General features: G+C 45.6%; 1 long non-coding RNA gene across 1 annotated transcript; it reads right to left on the bottom strand.

The window, feature by feature from the left end:
- Window positions 1–436: 436 nt before the first annotated feature.
- On the bottom strand, window positions 437–11752 carry LOC116082230. Its single transcript, XR_004115220.1, has 3 exons — window positions 11675–11752; window positions 2939–3753; window positions 437–873 (listed from the first exon to the last, which is right to left on the bottom strand). It is a non-coding gene; the product is annotated as an uncharacterized LOC116082230 (long non-coding RNA).
- Window positions 11753–13771: the final 2019 nt, after the last annotated feature.

The following is a 13771-nucleotide window of genomic DNA, read 5'->3' on the forward strand; positions in this document are numbered from 1 at the left end:
GAATAATCACCATGATTTGCTGAGCGCTTCCGGCAATCTGGCCAAACACAGTTTTCAGAGCTTCTGTGTACATTAGCACATTTTGTCCCGGTAAGAGCCCTAGGCAGGTCCACTGTGTTCCTTGTTTTACCGACAAGCAGTCTGAGGCTAAGAAAGGTTAAGGGATGCAATCCAAGTGGCAGAGCTAGGGTTGTACTCTAGAAAGTCTGATGAAGGGGTAGAAGAGACAGAGTAGATCAGCGAAAAGCTGGGAAAGCAGCCGAGGTTCCCATGCAAGATGCAAAGGAGAGAGGAGGGAGGTAGAGAGCCAGCTGGAGCAGGTCTCGGTGGCTCAAGCTGATGACTGCAGCCTTACCCTCCAGGTTCTTAATGCTGACTCTGCCACAGAGACTGCAGTGCTGAGCACCAGGCCTCTGACAGCAGGGCCCATGGCATGCAGCCCACTGTTTAATGCCTTCGCCCTGTGGCTCCGTCATGGCATATAAACCATGGCATAGAGAGAGAAGCTTCCCCACCCCCACCCCCGCTCACACTCCTTACATTCTGTGAACTGAGGCCTCGCTTTGTGCAAAAAGCTGCAGACTTGGAAAGGGGAAAGAAAGTGTGGGCTTCACTTTAAATCTGCCATAGCAATATGCTGACCAGTGAGGCTTGTTTATTAAGATCTTGATGTGGGGTGAAGTACCACTGCGCTTGTGTCAGCTGGTTCATGGAGAGGCCCTGGTTTCAAGATCAGACTTCTGTTTGTCTTGTCTGCTGAGCTGACAGGAGGATGGTTCCGAGTTTACATCACGCCCCAAACATCTGTATTAGAAGAGTCAGCAACGAAGAGCTGCAGCTCTAAATGGAGTTCCGACTGTGGAAAGCCCTTGTCTGTCAATAGATTAAGTTGCTATTTTTACCCAAAGAGAAAGCTAGCAGGAGGATAAACGAGTTAAGGACAGCAGAAACTGGCCTACCATGCTATTTTTGCACACTTGCAAAGGGAAATCAGGGGTGCGTTTTGTTTTCTTGTTAATGCTTGAAGGAAAAAATACTGAGAGATTCTAGCTCATCTCAAATTTAGATGCTCACAGACAAATCTACCCTCCTCCTTCCCCTCACTTGAAGAAGACTGAGTTAGAAAGGATGGATGGCCAGGAGTCTGAGTCTGGTTAAAACCCCGGGCCCTTTATATACCTTCTTACTTAAAACCTGAGCTTCAAACTTCACCCAGATGGGACAGTCTTTGGAGAAAGAACTACACTTATTGCCAATACCTACACGGGACAGTAAAAATGGTGACAGTAGTAAGTAGTTGACACATATACTGCCCTATTAATCCCTACATTTTTCTTGGTTACTACTGATATGATATACTTATTAAAAACCTTCCCAAATATAGAAACTGACACAAATTTTTAAAGGCATAATTCTGTGAATTGTACAAACCGGACACACCTAAGAAACTACCACTCAGAAGAAACCACTAGGATGTGGGTGGCCCGGTGATGTGGGATAAGTACTACAGAACCTTGTAGGGCTCTTGGCAGGTTTAACTCAGGGGCTCCAGTCCCAGAAACTCAGCCACCACTAAAGCCACCCAAAGCCAGTGGCTTCTGAGCTCATTGGCTCATGTCTGAGAAGGAAGAATTGTGGGCAAGGAGAGGCAGGGTGAATTCATATTTATTAAAAGAAGATGAGAAAGGGCTCCTAGAGTGGTAGGGGCTGAATGGATGCCTACAAGGGATGAAGGGTGAATACAGCCATGTTGCCCTGGCAGGCCGTGGATGCGTGTGCCTGCATGTGCGTATGTGTTTGTATTATGGCAGGAATTGGATGTGTATTGAAGGTAATTTTTAATGAGATTGGTCACTTTTGAGCCCATGAAGGGCCAAGCCAGCAAGGAGTCCAAGTACCCTGTATTCCCTTGGTTTAATCGGAGTTCCTGGCTTATTCATGAGAGGGATCGTATGTGCTTTTTGTCTAGCCAGTGACCCACCCTTGCCCCTGCTCAACCTGTCTGAGGCAGTGGTTCTGAACCTTCCGGATGCCCTGACACTTTAATGTAGATCCTCATGTTGTAGTGACCCCCAACCACAAGATTATTTTTACTGTTACTTCATAACTGTAATCTTGCTAAGTATTATGAATCGTAATGTAAATATCTATGTGTTCTGGTGGTCTTAGATGACCCCGGTGAAAAGGTTGTTTGACTCCCAAAGGGGTCTCAACCCACAGGTTGAGAATCTCTGGTGTCTCACAGCCACATCTCCATATCTACCCCCCACCTCAGCTTATGACAATGCAGGTTTGGTTTCCACGCCTTTCTCTTTGCACACACACTGGTGTACACTTTCTCTTTGCACACACACTGGTGTATACTTTCTCTTTGCACACACGCTGGTGTACACTTTCTCTTTGCACACACGCCGGTGTACACTTTCTCTTTGCACACACGCTGGTGTACACTTTCTCTTTGCACACACGCTGGTGTACACTTTCTCTTTGCACACACGCCGGTGTACACTTTCTCTTTGCACACACGCCGGTGTACACTTTCTCTTTGCACACACGCTGGTGTACACTTTCTCTTTGCACACACACTGGTGTACACTTTCTCTTTGCACACACACTGGTGTACACTTTCTCTTTGCACACAAGCCGGTATACACTTTCTCTTTGCACACATGCCAGTGTACACTTTTTCTTTGCACACGTGCCAGTGTACACTTTCTCTTTGCACACACACCAGTGTACACTTTTATTTTGCACACTGGTGTACACTTTCACTCCGCACGCGTGCTGGTATATATGTTCACTCTGTACACATTCTGGTGTACACTTTCACTTTGCGCACACACACACACGTGTACATTTTCACTCTGCACACATGCTGGTGTACACTATGTACACTCTCATATAAGCTTGTCGCTCAGGGCTAGTGTGTGAGACTCACCTGTATTACTGTGCACAACTGCACTTTGTATGTTGTGAATTTCTCATCCTCCCAGCTCTAGAACTCCTGCTGAACGAATATGTTGCCATTTTCCCCCTACTTTAATTCGAACAGGTTTTATGCTTCATTTAAGGTTCAAGTTTCAAGTTTAAGGTTCAAGGTTCAGAACACGGAGATGCAAAGGACTAAAATCAACTCCTATGAAGAGTAGACTTGGGTTTCCAGCTCATGCTGGCCTCACTCCAAAGCCCAGGCATTGGGCACCATGCTGTCTTGTCTCAGAAAAGCCAGGTTTCCAGGAGCTCCTTCCTACTGGGTGACAAGGTCTTTTGTGCAAATAATTTGGGAACCTCTGGGAAGGGAACATTTGAACAGTGTGATGTGGTTCTCATCTTCCCATGCCTGTAGAATGATTGCCCTCAGGCATCTTTCTTGGCATCGAGTCCATCTGGCAGATCTTCCATTCTCTGTTACTTTGATTGCCTCTTCCAATAGGCCTGTCAGGGTCTCCAGCACTGAGCAGCCAAAGCTGGAGAAGTACACAGCACCTGAGACCTAGAGAGACACCGAGCACAGTGCATATGCCTAGAGCCTCAGCTGTGGGGGAGGTGAATGTGTCACTGGATTCACAAGTGACAGACTTGGCTGTATGCTCCCACACATTCATGTTGTTGGCCGGGCTGTCTTCCTAGTTCATATTTCTCCCATGAATAGTCTATGTACTATGCTGTTATCAGATCCTTCAAGAGACCATGTCATGTCCGGTAAGTAGGCTAGCTGTATCCTCATTAGAACTCATACCGTCTGCACATTTTCTAGAAGGAGAAGAAGAGGAGAGAATACCTTAACAGAATATTTTATAGATGCAGCAACTATTAGTGGTTGATCTGTTGCTAACCGTCTGCCCTCTTCGACTGAATAGGAAGTCATCATAGAGGGGACATCAGCCCAGCACCCAGAGAACATATTGTAGGCATCCTTTTTGGCCCTCAAAACCAGAAATGACCCAAGAGACCACCCACCTGTAGATAAACTGTGAGGACCTTAAGGAATATTTCAGACCAGCTTGCTGTCTGGTAAATGGGCACAGAACTGGCCTAGGCCAAAGTCTGTGAGGCTATCTGGTGGGCTACAGGTGATTGTAAAGCCAATGCAGTTTTTGTGAATTAGTGAGCACAGCTTGTTAAGATAACAGAAGGCCATGGCTCAGCTAAGGTGGGAACCAGTTGTTTAATTTGCATATGTACTACAGTGGTACACAGGCACCCCGCCAGAAGGACCCACCTTTGTCTCGCAGTGTCTGGGGAAATTCTTGGCTTCTCTCCTCTGCCTCCCCTCAAAGGTGAGAGAGTCTGCTAAGAGACCACTGGCATCTGTCTGAAGCTGCCTCTCAGAAGATCTCAGACTTTAGAGCAGATAATTATGAAGATTAAATGCCTCTTTCCAGGACACTTTGCCAGAGACTGATATGATGAGTTTAGTTTGAACAGATCTGATGATGCAGGTGGCCCCAGCATCATCCTTAGAAAGACTCCACATCATACATCAAATTCTAGCATTCTAGGGGCTTTGCAGAGAAACAAGACTTCAGCAATCAAGAGATTCAATAAAGACAACAGATAGGAGAGAAGGGTTGGTTGTCTTCAAGGGCATGCCTCTGCCTGCGTTTTACGCTTGGATCCACATTCTAGACCTTTAGAATAATGCCTTCTTCATTGTGTAAATGGTTCAAATTGTTTTCTTTTTCTTAATATTTTTTTAAAGATTTATTTATTATGATACATAAGTACACTGTCACTGTCTTCAGACACACCAGAAGAGGGTGTCTAATCTCACTATGGATGGTTGTGAGCCACCATGTGGTTGCTGGGATTTGAACTCAGGAGCTTTGGAAGAGCAGTCAGTGCTCTTACCCACTGAGCCATCTCTCCAGCCCTCAAATTGTTTTCTAATCACTTGCAACCAGGCATGCCTTCTGAGTTTGGAGGCAAAGGCACAGAGCATGGGCTTCATTTCCCCATATTCCTGTTTGCAACACAAAAACCATGAGCCACAGTAGAGGCATCTTGGGCTGTGTTGGGGGGAAGAGGGGATCGGTGGTTATGCGCAGTTACTGACTATTGCTGTCTTAATGGAGGTGATTGGGATGTAGTGACCATATAGAACTTAGCCCTGAAACCCACTGCAGCCCCATTATTTCTGAAAAGACTACAAGTTTATTTACCCAAATTCTGTAGCTCCATTTTTCTGAGGTGGAACATTTACATGCAGCAAGATCATTCAAGGGCTGCCATCCCTTGACGCTATCTAGCTGTGCACAAGTCTGCTGAGGCAAGCATTGGTCCTTCGGTCTCTGAGACATCATGAGCCACTGACTGCTAGGAATTTCCAGTCTCTGGAACTCAGCAGCAGGTGCAGGGAAGAAGACACTCCACTGTCACCTATGGCAGGCAGCCTTTAGAGAACTTGACTAACTTAAATCTGGATCCTTAGCTTGCCACAGAAAAGGACTTCCAGAATGTGGCAGTATGAAGCAGTGTTGGCTTTTAGTAAAAGAGATTTTAATATATATTTTAAGCATTGGGCATTAAACAAAGAGGTATGGGCTTCTCCAAGGAGAGTCCTGCTTTGTAGTGTTTGCCATTTTGGTGGCCCTTGATGCTTTTATCTTAAAGGGCACTAAGGAAGAGGCCCTGGGGTATTTCCTAGTGTCCTGTAGGATGACAGCTGATAAGGTGGAACCCCAGCTCACAAGGCATGCATGGGAAGCTAAGATGTTTTTACTGTAAACAAAAGATTTTTGTCTTGTTTATGAGAGTCCCAGAAAATACTTTGGAAAGGAAAAAGGCCATAGAGCCTAAGAATGAAGCCACAACTTTAATATTCTTCATATAAAAGGAATACTGTCTCTGTGGCAAATGTTAATTACACTGGAGTTATTGATTCACCGCTAGTAAGAGGCTTCAAGCAGTCTTTGGAGTGAGTTGAGCCCTTCCTTTCCCATGTCTCCTTCATTTTCTTTCCATCTTATTGGGGTTTGGCCAGGACCACCCTGGGATATGGAGGTCTCCAAGGAAGCCCTGTCAACCTGACCCTGAAAGTAGGAGCCAGGAGCCCCGTCTCTGCATGAGACCATCACTTACCTAGTCTTTCCTCCTTTCTTAACCTCAAGGAATTGGCAGAGAAATTGAAGGTAAGGGTGGGTAGGGAGCATGTCCGATGCCTGACATTTCTCCCTGTGGGCACAGTCCTTTGAAATAAGGGTAAGTCAGGAAAATATGCCAAGCCTGATGTTGGCTTTCAACGCTACTACCTCCATCCCCCGAGGCAACAAACATTAGCCAGCCTGGCTGCTTTCAGAAAGGGAAGAGCCAGGAAGAATGAGGGAGGGAGGGGGCTGCAGAGAAGGAGAGGGAGGACATAGGTTAAGTCTTCAAAGCCATTATCTTGATGCAAGATACTGGGTGCCTTTCTGTATATCGAAGTACATGTGTGCCATTAATTCACTGGCTTCCTGTCTGCGTCCCTGGATCCCAACTCTCTCTGCCTTCTGTATAAGGCACAGCAAGTTCCGAGTCTGAGCAGCTGTCATACTCTGCACAGCCAAGCTCTGCAGTGTGCAGAGGAGGCCAGCTAACCCAGCAATGGGATGATGGAGGCCAAAGGGTACTACGTGAGGCTCTTCATTAACTGAAGAGCCGACAAATTTATGAAAATCATGAATCAGTTAATCCATTACTCACAATGATTAATAGCTAATTAACACCAGGATAGAGCCTGACCCTACTTTTTATCTCCACTAACTCTGAGTACCCATTTGCAGTCCCAGCTCCAGGGCAGAAAAATGGACTGCACACTTACACTGTGTTCAAGCCAGCCCAGTGAGGCAAAGCTAGTAGAGCAGATAAGAGGAACTGTCTAATAATGGCAGGACTTTATCATAGGGTGTGTGTGCATTTTAAACTTTGTATTATGGGAGATGAAGAGATGGTTTAGTGGTTAAGAATGCTTCCTGCTCTCACAGAGGACCAGCATTAGCTTCCTCGTGCCCACACAAGAAAGCTCAAAAACCGCCTGTAACTTCTGAGCATCCAGCCCCCATGTACCACTTCTACATGCATCCACACTCACACATGCACATACCAACACAGAGAGACACAGATGTACATCATTTAAAATAAAATAAGTCTTTGTTTTTTGGAGGTCATGGCTGCTGCGAATTCTTACAGGTTGTCATTGCCTCGGTATCCTTTTGAATATAAGTTAGAACTTCTCATTCTAGAAATAACACTCATTTTGACAGTTTCCAGTTCCTTTCTTGGTTCCCCAAAGCGATCAACCTACTCAGCCTATAGGACAGCTGGATACAGTAGACTTCCTGCCTGCCCACTGACCACACACCCTACGTGGGTGTCAGGCATGCTGCAGTAACAACCTCAGAGATAAACTATGTCCTCTTGGAACTCATTACTGCTTTCCCCACGAGGTGTGTCTAACTTTTTGATAATGGAACACAACATATTTATCTAGAAAGCCCATAGTTGAGAATTACCCAATTGAAAAAATTCACAAAATAATCTCATGTTTTAAGTAAGTTTATGGTTCTGTGAGGCCCAAGGGGCCCAGGATGAACATGCCTACCTGGAATCTACCAACTAGAACTTCTCTTGGGAATTCTCCTTGGATACAAATCTGGACCCTAGTAAATAATAAAGTTAATTCATTCCTCTCTCCTCTTTCCCTCCCCCCTTTTCTTCTATCCCTATTCTCTCTTTCTTTCTCTCTTTTCTACTTCTTGCTAGTTGAACATGTGTGTGGCTGATGGCTCCCTCCTCTCCATAGACCAACCCTGTGAAGCATGGTTCCTTCCCCTCTCTAAGATCTGTGAACTGTGCATTGCTTCTATGACAGTATATCTTGTTGAATTCCTTCCTTTGTGACTCCCCTGACTGATATATCCAACTATAAGCCTTTCCTGGCCTGGGCATTCTTGGAGAGTGGCTATCTTGGTAGGAATAAACTAGACACTGTTCAAAAATACAGGGGTCTCCACCAGTATAAACAAGCTTCCTGTGAGAGGAGCACCTCTCACATTAGCATTAGACATTTGTTTAATTTGATTTAGAATTGCCTGAAGGGCATACCTCTGGACTGGGCTATAAGGATGATTTTAAAGAAAAGCTGTTGATGGAGAAAGACCCAGCATGAATGTGGGCGTCCTCATCCCCATAGGTTGGGTGCTTGGATTGAATAGAAAAGGAAAACCAGGGAGCTACATGGGTGCCCATATTCCCAGATCTGTGAAATATGGGAAAACAGCCTAACGGTCCTGCTGCTATGGCCATGGTGCTCCCATACTGGGCACTGACCATGATGGACTGGGCAACAATAAAACCTTCCCCCCTCAAGTGGTTCCTTGACAAGTCTTGGTCACAACAATGAGAAATGCCACCAGTATAGATGCTTTGTTCAGATCAATCTGAAGGTTCCGGGATGCTATTTAGTTTTGTGTCTTCCAAGGATTACAATAGCATATACAACTATAAAGACTGGTTGTCCCTTTATAATACCATTCATAATTGGTGATCACTGCCTAGATAATGAATATTTTAGACTGGAGTGATCTTGCCCTCCCAGGGAGCATGGTGATGTTTATAGTTTTGATAATTATGGATAAGGGAATCTCATGGAGAAAGGTCTAGAGATCTGCTAAATGCCCTATTTACTCACATGGACTTGTAAAACATTCTATTCTAGGCCCATTGTTTGTGTTTTATTTACTACTCAGAAAAATCATACAAAGAAAAACCTTCTTACCCAACTACTTGGCTTACCTGAGGTAGAATTCCTGCGATAAATGTCAGTAAATGCTTCATTCTGTCACTTGCCAGTTCCCAAAATAATGAGGCAGTTCCGTCAGTTCTTCTGCTAATAACCAATGGGCTTCATTTTCTTTTAAGAATCACTCAGCTTGGAATGGGAACATGTCCACTAGACATGTTTCCCTTGCTCCAATAGCTACTGGTGCCTACGCTACCTTATCTGAAGAGTACAGCCTACCTGGTCAGTCCCTGAGGCTTCTTGATGTGCCCGTGCACCCTGGCCTTCTTTGCAAGGTTTGCTTGTATTCAGGACTAACTGGATTCTCTAATCTCATCCCTGTGCTTACTGTCCTCAGTGGGAGCCAGTCACTTTTCCATGGAGATTCCTGTACATGGTAGTTAGTGGTTACATTTCTGTCCTAAGGAGACTCACATATTTTTTACAAATATAAATATCCCTTAAAATGTTACATTTTTCTCTAAAAAGGGAATTTTACGAATTATATTTTATACATAGGAAAACTGCAGCCCCTAAGAGAATGGCTTTGTCCTGACTCAGATGTAAAGCAAATGGGAAATCTTGAAAACAATTAAAGTTTTGCTTTCTTAATCAGTAGGTATGGATGGGGACAGATGGTCTCGAATACCCAATAATGAGAGGTCTAACTAGAGCAGAACAGGAGGACCAGAAAGGCACGGAGATGCTAGGACTGGTAGACGGTCCTCCAACCAACATGAGGGCCTTCCTGGCTTTTTCTCCTTTAGAAAGACAACACTAGTGGGTGTGAGTCAACCTTGCCTATAAGAAAATAGCACCCATAGGCAAAGACTTCTGCAGGGAAGGGCGTCTGTGAGGGTGGCAAGCACAAGACACCCAAAAAGTATCGTTTATCAAATGTGTTGGGAAACAAAGGCATTTTCCTTGATAATAAGGATCAAAAGGTGATATGGTGACTCACATCTTTAATCCCAGTACTTTGTGAGTCTCACTGTGAGTTAGAGGCCTGCCTGGACTATACCAAGTCCCAGGCCAGACTGAACGACATTGTCAGAACCCCACCTACAAAAAGGGAGAGGAGGGAAGGGAAGGAAAAAAGACCATATACATAATATAAAATTTTAATAATTAAAAATATATGCGATGTATGATAATGATAAAGCCAGGTCAGGTTACTTTGTATTTCTCAATGGCATCCTCTAATACTCGGGCAATGCAGAACCCCAGACTGTTGACATGGAGAGATAAAAACAATACAGTAGCCATTTCACATTCCGTCCTCCTCAGGACATCCAGTGAGTTGCCTTCTCCTAGATGTGGGCTAACATATACCAAGGCAGTTTAGGGGAAGAGTGAGAAATGTCCATCACCATCACTGCAGGGAGGCATGGTCACAGGCAGGCCAGAGCAGCATGCCCAGAGCTCTCATCTGAACTGCAAGCACAAAGCAGAGGAAGCGAATGGCATGGGGGTGGCATGGGTTTTTAAAGTCTTAAACCCCACCTCCAGTGACATACTTCCTCCAATAAGGCAACACCTCCCCAGATAGCATCACCAACTGGGGATAAATTATTCAGAAACACAAACCTGTAGAAGGTATTTCTATTCAAACCACCACAGCTACCCAGCCAATGATAATTGCTAGCTACCCAGCCAGTGATAATTGTTAAGCAGCTAGACTCACTAAGACATCCTTGTAAACCCTCCTACCTAACTTATAGATCTCAGAACATATTGATTGCATGGACTCTGCCTGCTTTCATTCCTTCTCGACTCCTCTAGGCCCATGGTTTTCTCTCACCAGCATGATCTACTAAATGTCTTTGAGTTCTGGCTGCTTCTTTTCCCTAGAGCAGGATTTCCTTCTCAGCCTTTGCCTGACAGTCCCCCCCTGCATTCAGCCACCCTGGCTCATATGCAAGATGCTGCAGTAAAGCAGGCAGTGGTCATCCCTGGGGCAAGGCAAGAGATGGGAGTGCTGGAGAGTGCAAAGGCAATGAGGATGCCATCGCTTTGGTTTTTGTTTTGCCACTCAATGAAGGCAATCCTGAATAGTGTTAGCAGTGAAAATTATTCCCTGTGAGCATTTTCTTTCTCTACTTCCCACCACTGGAACATTTATGACTGGAGATAAATCAAATACTTGATGGTTCCTACCCTCAAGTTGCCAGTAGCCTCACAGAGAATGCCAGCAGCTTGAGGAAGCAATAGGGTAGGGAGTTCCATCTCAAGGGAAGGGCTTGCTGGGGAGATGTGAGTGGGACTTACCTTCCTAGGACCAGCTCTGGAACTGAGCCAGGTAACAGAGAAGGAACAGACCCACCACAACCCTGAGGCAGGACACGCACTGCAGCTGCTTTAGTAGCCATGCCTTTCCCTGTCATAACGGAATGTCCCCTCTCAAACCACGAACCAAAATCCTTCCTTAAGTTGCTTCTTGTGTGGTATTTGCTCCTAGTGATGAGAGACAAGAAGCCAATACATACAGCATTTTAATTATAGTACAGTAAGGCTGGAAGGAGAAAAAGGAATGCCTCGTTTCATCATTAGCACTGGGACAAAGGTTCTTCCGGCAGTGATTTCTGCCAGGCTCGGGGGCTCGTCTGCTGGTGTACATCCCTGCCCCGGTGCATCCTGAGCCCTATCACATGGACTCTTTTCTCCCAGCTGCAGTGCGTGTAATTTGGAGTCTTTACCAATTGGGGCTAGGGTGGGATTTGAGGGTTACCGATTGGCTCTGTTTCTGGCCTGAGCTCTCTGCTTCCTGATTCACAGAGATGTGAGCTAATGGCCTCATGCCCCTAGGTTCCATGTGGTAAAGACTCCAAAACAGTGCCACCAGCAGGGACCAAAGATTTTACCCCATGAGCCTGTGGTGAATGCTTCACACTCAAACCGAAACACTACATAGCTTACCCATTTGAAGTAAATTGTTCAGCGGCTTCTGGTCTATTCATGGCACTAAGTCTTCATCAGCACCAGTTTTGGATTCTCTTCCTTATTCCAGAGAGAAATCCCATATCACTTAGCTAGATGTGATGTAACAGAATAGAGAAGGGATGAGAAAAAAAATTATAGTGAACATATTATTCCTACAACTACCACTGCCCAATATATCCAGCATGGCACACACAGATGCAAATCCATCCATCCGTCCATCCATTTATCCATCCATCCATCCATCCATCCATCTTCATGATGCACATGTGGGGACCTACCAGCAGCCCTAGGATCTTTATTCCTCACCAGTGGCAGCCATCAAATGCATCTACTTGCACACCAGCCCTTCCTTCCGCACTGGACCAAACTTTCTCACCTGGGCAGGGAACATCTGAGGAAATTTAGCAAAGATGGCCTTTGCCTTTGGCAAGTTCATACATCTGGGGTTTGTTCTCTGGAGATTGGACTCCACAGCTCTACCCTTAGAATTCTCACCTCTGGGTTTGTTCACTATTCCTGAGAGCTAATTGCCCTCACCTCTAAATCCTGTTCTTTACCTACCCCACCAAACCTACTTTACTTTTCCTTCCTCAAGATGGACAAGGTCAAGTAGTCCCCAACAACCACAATGTGATCCCATGAAGTGCTTCATGACATCATTCTTTGAAGGTCTCCCAGACTCAGACAGAAAAGAAAGCATCTTTCTCATTTTGGAGATGGGGGCTTTTGTGCTGTTTCTGAACCTATCCCACACACAAATGGAACCCTCACCTTGCAGAGGAAGGCTGTACCTCTGCCATCAGTGAGAAGTGCTCCAAGCACACAGGGATGCCTTGCTTCTTACCTCCCAACAGATCAATGGGCAGGACGAATAGAGCAGGTCAGGAAGATCAACCGAGTCCCAAGCTCCCGGTAACTTTCTCCCTTGCCAACTTAGCTTGAAACTTTCATCTTCATGCTCAAAACTTCTTCTCTGGATTCTGGCTTTTTTATCAGAAAGATAATAGCTTTTCTAGAAGTTCTGCTGAGTAGGCAGCTTCATCCATTTCCTGTTGCCCTGACAAACTACTGCAGGCGGGGAACCTAGGAGTCATAGAAGCTTGTCTGGCCCTTAAGGCTCTGAAAGTTGAGAGGTCCAAGAGCAGGACATGGACATCTGGTCAACATCTGGCGAGAGAGTCTGCTTAATGTGTTGTGACATGACACGGAGACAGAGCTGCTGATGTCATCATGAGGACCTCACACCCATGACCTCATTGAATCCTAATTATCTCTTAGAGGTCTCCCTCCAAAAACCATCAACATATAAACTTGGCTTAAATTTCTAATAAAAACAGGGACATTTCCAGGCCCTAGCAGGAGGTATCACCTCTTACCCATTGACTCCTTAAGAATTTGTACTGTTTCTGCTATAAACAAAAATCCATGCCTGCTGTATGTAAGACAGAAGAAAAGTGGATGCTGGAAATGAGACTTGTGAGCGTTGGGTTGATGTGTTTCTGATCTTGTCTCATCACCTCACCTCCAAACAGAATCCAGTTCCTCTGGCCTCTCAATATGCAGTTGGCACCACATCCAAGCCTGGTCACCTCTCTCCTGATCACCACGCCCTGCTGGACTAAACCACCATCCAGAGCCTCTATTGGCTGTGAGCTGAGTTCACAGTCCCATGGGGAGTTGCTAGGCATCCTGCCTGACCTGACTGGAGCCATCTTGAGCCATTAAATCTGCCCCTCTTAAGCCTTGGCCAGTTTTCCTCACATGACTCTACAGCCATCAACACAGAGCGTGGCTGGTGTCCTCGATGCTACGTGGGATAAGCCAGGTACATCCTGACTTGGATAAAGTCCCCTTTGTCCTGACAGCAGATAAGCCCTTCCTTCTGAGCCACCGGAACCAGCTGCTCTTGCTTGCATCCAGCCCCACACACTTCTGTCCTAAGTCCCCTTCATTACATCCTGTCTTTGGCTCCTTGGATCCAGTTCTTATGGCCTGGGGCCAGGGAAGAGGTGGGTCATTTTATTAATTTTGCTGCTGGCAGAAGTCCCTGCTTTCAGAAGAGGGTTTTTTTTT

The sequence above is a fragment of the Mastomys coucha genome, unplaced genomic scaffold, assembly GCF_008632895.1.
Source record: "Mastomys coucha isolate ucsf_1 unplaced genomic scaffold, UCSF_Mcou_1 pScaffold7, whole genome shotgun sequence".
Taxonomy (NCBI): Eukaryota; Metazoa; Chordata; class Mammalia; order Rodentia; family Muridae; genus Mastomys; species Mastomys coucha.